The following is a 7,500-nucleotide window of genomic DNA, read 5'->3' on the forward strand; positions in this document are numbered from 1 at the left end:
CAAAGTAGCGTGGCTCAGGGTGGCTCTGGGCGTATATATAAGGCCACGACTTGCGCCATTTTGAAATGGTTATAGACACGGAATGCATAAAGAACGGGCTATCTAGGCAATGACAAAAAAGTAAGATTAAGGCGTAGGAGGTGATAAGAGGCAGGAAATATATGGCGTGTTCCTATCGAGGTGGTTACTTATCAGTGAGACGTGATAACTAACATGAAGCAAGTATCAATGATAAGCGATCCCTGGCTGTTGCAAAATCAATATAACGCTGCCGCCATCAGCTCGCCGTCGACGACTCCAGAACCTTTCAAATTTGATTAATAGTTACAAGATCAGTTCCTAAGCTGAGGCAGTCTGAGGAAATGAATCAGGGATTTGTTGGCGACCTTTAGCTTATTCCAATTCAACCTTCATCCTTTCTAAGCACCCTTTGACTGAAAATATTTAAGGTAACAAGTCAAAGCTTCGTTATCAAGTGATTTTGTAAGCTAACAAGCCTGCTGAGGGTGACAAAATTGGGCTGGAAGGTGTGTAGGGGGAGGTTTGCAGATGGCTCGAGTTAGCTAATAAAGAATAATTATGTGCCAGACGTCAGAAGTCTTTGGTAAGGTTAGATAGAAGTAAAGATAAGACACAAGAAAGTGCCAGTGATATATGGGAGGGATACTCGGTGACAGGACTGAGAGCTGTGAGTGTTGAATATTGATTATTTATTTTACAGAAAATGAGTCGGCTCAAGGCCGCAGAGAGAGAAAGAAAGGGAAGAGATAAGAAAGGATGTAGAGAAAGACGAGTTTTAAAGTTATTAAAAGAAATTGGATGGAAAGAAAAGTCTTTGACGAATGGTGTTTAAATTGTGTGAAAAAAAATTGTGGGGAAGAAAGAAGGGTTGTAGATGCAGTCTTGAAATTATGAAAAAAAGTAAAAGGTATGAATGTAGGCACACTTGCAGCCTGGGTCACGTGCTTTTAAGAAATTAAGTTCATGGAAGGAAGTTCTTTCAGAAAACCACTGGAGATATAAACGTGTTTCGGTCAAACTTCCCTGAAACATCTGGAGTGGGCGTAAAACAGCCTAGGCAAGGGTGTAAATTTGGCTGTGGGCACTTTGTTAGCGAATACAGTAGCCAAGGACCATTGTGGCTGTCAAGTGGACGCCAGTCGGCTGTCTACTGATTTGGTCAAATATTTTAAAGACACTGGCTGGACAGATGGACAAAATATATCTCTTAAGTAATACTTGCAAGATTTTTAGAATATCTCATGTTCACAATTGTCCAGAAAGTGTCGAAAAAGCTCATTGTCTCTTGCACACATCCCAAATGACGAGCTGCACAACTTCTGCAGCAGCAGACTTCTACAGTCAACAGTGGTACTACCAGATTGCCTTGTGGTAGTCAAGACGGCATGCAACACACGGGTCATCACGGATTCTCTATGGATAAATGGACAATAATGTAAAGGAAAAAAGTCGGGAACTGCTTGAGGAATCAGAAAGAAGATACGGAAGAGACCAGATTTAACGGGTGCTGATAAGGTTCGTGAGCCCCTGAAAGCAATATGCGTGTTGGGTACTGGTGATATGTTGGATGCAAGATCGCTTATGATACCCTGACGTCAGAGAGAGTAATACGTTAACTACACCTGTTCAGTTTATTTTCTCCTGAAAGTCCTCATTTTGCCGTTTTCCTTTCTCTGTTATTTTTAAACTCGATCCCGTGGGAAGCCTCGGGAGTGTTCTGTGACATGTGTTCCCTTCTGTTTTCTTTTTTATTACAGTGTTGCGATTCAGAGTTGGATACTTTATCCACTTTAGGGCGGGAGAGTTGGTTGCAGTTATTTGAAAGGAAAATATAACTTGCAACACAAGGCACACAACACCCAGCAGATAAAGGAAATCAAACACAAGGCGCGTAGAAAAGGGCGACAAAAAAGCAAGACCCAAGAATCAACACGTAAAACAAAGAAAACACCAGAAGAAAGGAAACCGCAAAACTGTAAGAAAACCAAAGAAAAAAAAACTTCAGGCAAGCAAGCAAGAAGAGCCGCTACACACGAGCAACAGATCAACAACAAGCAACAACTCACATACAGCGCAAACAAAGACCAAAAAACAATTTAAACCCGCGTAAAAAAAAAAAGCATTTCATATAAACAAGAGCACTGGAGGATGGCGGAGTCGTAAACAGTAAGAGAAAAAAATTCATACGCAGAATATAAACATTTCCTGCCTTTCTTTTGCTCGGCTGAAGGTACGTAGAGGCGAAGGGGAGGCCGAGAAAGAAGAAATGGTGTAACTGAAGGAAAGGTGAGAGACACGGAAGAAGGAGAGCAAGAGGAGGAGGAAAAGGAAGAGAAAGAGGAGGAAGAGGAAGAGAAAGACAAGGAAAAGGAAGAGAAATACGAGGAGAAGGAGGATGACGAGAAGAAAAGAGGAAGAAGAAGAGGAAAGAAGGAAAGAAAAAGAGGAAGAAGAAAACTAGGGGAGCAGGAGGAGGAGGAGGAGGAGGAGGAGGAAGAGGAAGAGGAGAAAGAGAATGAAGGAGACGACAAAGATTAATATGAATAAGAATAAGAGAAGAAAGAGACGACAAAGATTAATATGAAGAAGAATCGGACAAAGAGAAGGAGAAAGAGAAAGTGGAAGGAGACGACGAAGACGAAGACGATGAAGAAAAGGAGGAGGGAAAGGAGGAGGAGGAGGAATTTTAATCCGGTTGTCTGTACTCAAGGTAGGTAAGTGGAGGGAAGGTAGGCAAGTGGGAGGCAGAAGGAAACCACTTGAGACATTTTAAAGTGAAGAAATGAGGAGAGGAGGAACACACACACACGCACACACAAAAAAATGGAGGGACACGAAGGAAGGGAAGTGTCTTAAAGGGAAAGAGTCACGAAGAAGGGAAAGGTAAAAAAGAACGCAGAGAAAACAAGAAAAAAGAAGGATATTGGTAGGTGTAGGAGAGGGGGAGAGGAAGGAAGAAACGAAGGAAATGAAACCCGGCAGAAAAATGTATAAAAAAACAGAACGGCGAAAAGGGGTTAGAGAAAAAGGCAACACGGATGAAATTGAAAGGAGAAAGAAGTTGAAAGTAGCAAGGCGAGTGAGAAAACGGAATAAAACAGAGAGAGAGAGAGAGAGAGAGAGAGCAGGGAGTCACGGAGGGAGGCTAGTGCATGGAGGAGAAGGGGAGGAGGAAGAAAAGAGCTCTCGAAAGAAATATTTACTTGTGGGGAGGGAAGGAGGGAGGAAGATGGCGAGGAAGTAAGGAAGAAAGGAAAGGAAGTAAAACGAAAGAAAAATAGGCGCTTGTGGAAGGGCTTTGGGGCATATAATATCCTTGTACGTTACGCGTTTGTGTGTGTGTGTGTGTGTGTGTGTGTGTGTTTAAGAGAGAGAGAGAGAGGGGACACACACACACACACACTACCCTCTCCTAGAAGCGACACGCACATAAAAAAAAAGATCATATACTGCAAGAAGTATTTTGCTGCTCCGCGTAAACTCAACATTATAATGGACAAAAGGAAACAACATAGACTTGTAAATTCTTTGTATATATATTTAATTTAACTTTTCTTTTTTTGATGTAGTTACATTCGTTTGTTTGTTTGTTTGTGTGTGTGTGTGTGTGTGTGTGTGTGTGTGTGTGTGTGTGTGTGTGTGTGTAATGGTTTGTGTTATCTCTATCCACACGTAGTTGTTAAAAAAAAAAAAGCTGTTATCATCATATTTTAACTGATATCAGCTATGTCTTTTTTTTCTTGTCTCTGTGTATGTGTGAATGTGTGTGTGTGTGTGTGTGTGTGTGTGTGTGTGTGTGTGTGTGTGTGTGTGTGTGTGTGTGTGTGTGTGTGTGTATATCAGCTATGTCTTTTTTTTCGTGTCTCTGTGTGTGTGTGTGTGTGTGTGTGTGTGTGTTTCTGTGTGTGTGTGTGTGTGTGTGTTTTTTTTTACTTATATGCTTCCTTTTTCCCTTCCTTTCTTTCTTTTTATTTCTAGTATTCGTTCTAAGCTCTTTTTAGATATTTTTTATCTCTTTTTCTCTGAGTTAGCCTCTTTGCATGCCTGTCTACGTCTGTTTCTTTTCTTTTTTATCTGTTTATGTCTGGGCTAATCAACCTCTCTCTCTCTCTCTCTCTCTCTCTCTCTCTCTCTCTCTCTCTCTCTCTCTCTCTCTCTCTCTCTCTCTCTCTCTCTCTCTCTCTCTCTCTCTCTCTCTCTCTCTCTCTCTCTCTCTCTCTCTCTCTCTCTCCCTCCCCTTTCGTTCATCTTCTCTTTCCCCCTGATTTACTAGGCTCTTCATTATCGTCGTCCTGAGCCCGTTCTTAAGCACCTCCTTGGGTATAGCTCGTAAGAAAGCACTAGAGAGGTTTGTTATAGTCTGGCTTGATGGTGCAAGGAGCTATTTCAACCTTTTGCGATTTTTTTTCCGTCGGGTTTTTAAAAGATTTGGGTGTTTGATTTTATTTTTTTAGTGTTGCATTTAACTTTTTTTCATTTTCATCTTTTTTTTTAGTTGAATGTCTCTTTTTTAGTTGTTGTTGTTTTCATGCTTTCATTTAATTTCTTTTTCACTTGCTAACTCACTCACACATTCTCTCTCTCTCTCTCTCTCTCTCTCTCTCTCTCTCTCTCTCTCTCTCTCTCTCTCTCTCTCTCTCTCTCTCTCTCTCTCTCTCTCTCTCTCTCTCTCTGCTCCCTCTCTTCATTCGTTTTCACACCTGTACAAATGAAATCAAGGTAGAGGGACCCGAGTCGTGGGAGAGGGTGTGTGTAGCGGGAGAGGGCTGGGAAAGGGTGCTTCGTTCTATGTAGTTTGAAAGGGATGCAAGAATACGTTGTGCGGAATGAAAATAGGAAGGTGCAGTTTACGTTAAATATAGTGTATGGGAGAAATAAAGTGGTGTAAAGTCAAGAGAAGAGAGAATTGTGTATATATAAATGTGTCAGATGGGTTTGAATGGGAGAGAGAGAGAGAGAGAGAGAGAGAGAGAGAGAGAGAGAGAGAGAGAGAGAGAGAGAGAGAGAGACACTGTGAATGTGGGGCAGCAATGAGAGAGAGAGAGAGAGAGAGAGCGATGGGGGAGTTATGCAAGATGTGGACAGAATAGGAAAGTCGTGGCGTATATACGGAACGGAAGAGGAAGATGAGAGCTGACGAGTAGAAGATCTGAGGAGGGCGTCTTTGTGTGTGGGTTTGTAGGAGAAGCGAAGAGCAGCATTATTTGAAGGGTTGAAGGAGGGAAGGAGCTGTAGAAGGGTGTTGACACATGGTAGAAAAAAGCTACGTTACAAAACAGTGGCGTGAGGGAAGAAAGAGATGAAAGGTAAGGTGAGTGGGGTCGGCGTCGGGCATGAGCAGCTGAGGGCAAACATAAGTCACGTTTCCCAATGATAATAAAAGCACTCCAGCCAGAAGACAGAGAGGGAGAGGGGAAGACCGCGTGAATAGAAAAGGGCAGAGAACAATAACTGGCTCACACTCTTAACCGGAAACCATAAAGGGAACGAGGGAGAGAGGGAGACCGCTTGAACCGAAAAAGGGGAAGAGAACAATTACTCACCCACACTTGAGGCAGAAAACAGGTGGATAGGAAGATGGCGTGAACAGCAAAAGAGCAGTGAGCAATACCTGACTTTACATAACCCTACAGAAAACATAAAGGGAGAGAGGGAGGCCGTGTGAACAGAAAAAGGGGAAGAGAACAATTACTCACCCACACTTGAGGCAGAAAACAGGAGGGTAGGAAGATGGCGTGAACAGTAAAAGAGCATCGAGCAGCAAACATTGACCTTACAAAACTCTACATATAGGGAAAGAGGGAGAGAGGGAGACCGTATGAACAGAAAAAAAGGGGAAGGGAACAATTACTAACCCACACTTGAGAAGGCAGAAGACAGTAACATGGGAAGATTACGTGAACTGCAAAAGGGCAACGAGTAATATATGACTGTACATAACTCTTCCCAATTGTGTATCTAGACAGCAATCACTCCAGGTTGACTTAGACGTCGTATTCTGACCTAGATTTTTGGAGTTGACTGTGTGCTCTCTCATAATGTCAACACTATCCACCTAGTCTTAAAAAACGGTTGCCAGGTGGAGTAGGGAGTCACATGTGTTCTTTAAGGAGCGACAGTGGAGCAGAGAAAGGCCAACGAGGACGCAGGTCGGGAGGAACGAAATATAAAAGCTAAGAACTTTTTTATGAGGGCTGAAGAGGGAGCTCGAGAGGACGCCAAGACGACAAGGTAGAACGTCAAATATTTCTCGTCCTCGTGAGTGCTTATATGGAGGCGCAGAACGGAAGGCTTAAAAGCCCACCCCACTCTGCCTCTGTCATTTTTTTCTTTTCTGTCAATCCTCCTTTTCCTCCTCCTCCTCCTCCTCCTCCTCCTCCTCCTCCTCCTCAGCGTATTATGAAACATGAATATGGTGACGCAACAAGACTCTCCGATCCCAATCTTTCCGTACCAAGGTTGGGTTTTAATAATGGACGAACTTTCTGAGCGTCGTCTCTTCAGTGTGTCCTCAGCAAATATTTGGGTAATATTAGAGAGAGAGAGAGAGAGAGAGAGAGAGGTCCTTGGTTTATCGTGGCGTGGGGAGCCGACTCTGTGTTCTTGTTTGTGGTGGTGGTGGAGGAGGAAGAGTAAAGTTGTCACAGAAAGGAAGTTAGACAGACACATGATAACGTATGTCTTTCTTTGCCTCCTTAGCTGCAAGTCACACGAAGAACAGGTGATATCTGTAAATTGATTATCAGTATTTTTTTTTTGTTATGCAGCCTGTGTAAAATGTCTGGTGTATATATAATCATAGATCACTCTAAAAGATAGTTTTAAGGCAGCATGATTTTACATAATACTCGTAATTGCTCTCAGTATTTGATCATGTGCCTCTGTCGTATAATGAATGAAATTTTCACTCACGAACTGTAAATTGAATAGACCTAGTTACGCCAGCAAAGTCTTGATAAACGTATCCAAGGTGTGGGTTTATCATCTTAGTTGTGCCAGTGACACACACACACACACACACACACACACACACACACACACACACACAAACACACACACACACACACACACACACACACACACACACACACACACACACACACACGTACGTAGGCAGGCAGGCAGGCAGGCAGGCACACACACACACACACACACACACACACACACACACACACACACACACACACACACACACACACATGGAGCTCCGTAGTGCAGGGATTAGCAGACTCGCTTCACAGCTTACAGGTCCTTGGTTTGGGCGGCGTGGAGACAGATAGGAAGTATCCTCCAATCCGTACCCCTTATCCACCCAGCGGTGAATGGGTACCGGGTGTTAGTCTGGGGTTGTGTCCCTCCTCCCAGGTGTGTGTATGTTCGGGGTGGGGGGGGGGGTGATGGGAGGCTCCTGCCATACCCAAAGATCCGTCACCTGAGCTACAAGCTCATTCAGAAGGGTACTGACTGTCGATCCCGAGA

The 7,500-nt window shown here is 43.4% G+C and overlaps 1 protein-coding gene and 1 pseudogene across 10 annotated transcripts in view; one reads left to right on the forward strand and one right to left on the reverse strand.

Moving 5' to 3' along the window:
* Window positions 1-55, reverse strand: part of LOC126994258 (low-density lipoprotein receptor 1-like) — an 8,249-nt gene extending 8,194 nt beyond the window's left edge. For 2 of the 10 annotated variants that reach the window (XM_050853541.1, XM_050853535.1), the window contains exon 1: window positions 1-48. This exon is cut by the window's left edge and continues 142 nt beyond it. The gene's annotated coding sequence lies outside the window, so the exon portion shown is untranslated. The other 8 variants (XM_050853543.1, XM_050853539.1, XM_050853542.1 and 5 more) reach the window with 8 other exon arrangements.
* The window catches only part of LOC126994257 (alpha-1A adrenergic receptor-like), a 100,352-nt pseudogene that overhangs the window by 12,233 nt on the left and 80,619 nt on the right, over window positions 1-7,500 (forward strand).

This window comes from Eriocheir sinensis, unplaced genomic scaffold (genome assembly GCF_024679095.1).
Source record: "Eriocheir sinensis breed Jianghai 21 unplaced genomic scaffold, ASM2467909v1 Scaffold760, whole genome shotgun sequence".
NCBI classification, from domain to species: Eukaryota; Metazoa; Arthropoda; class Malacostraca; order Decapoda; family Varunidae; genus Eriocheir; species Eriocheir sinensis.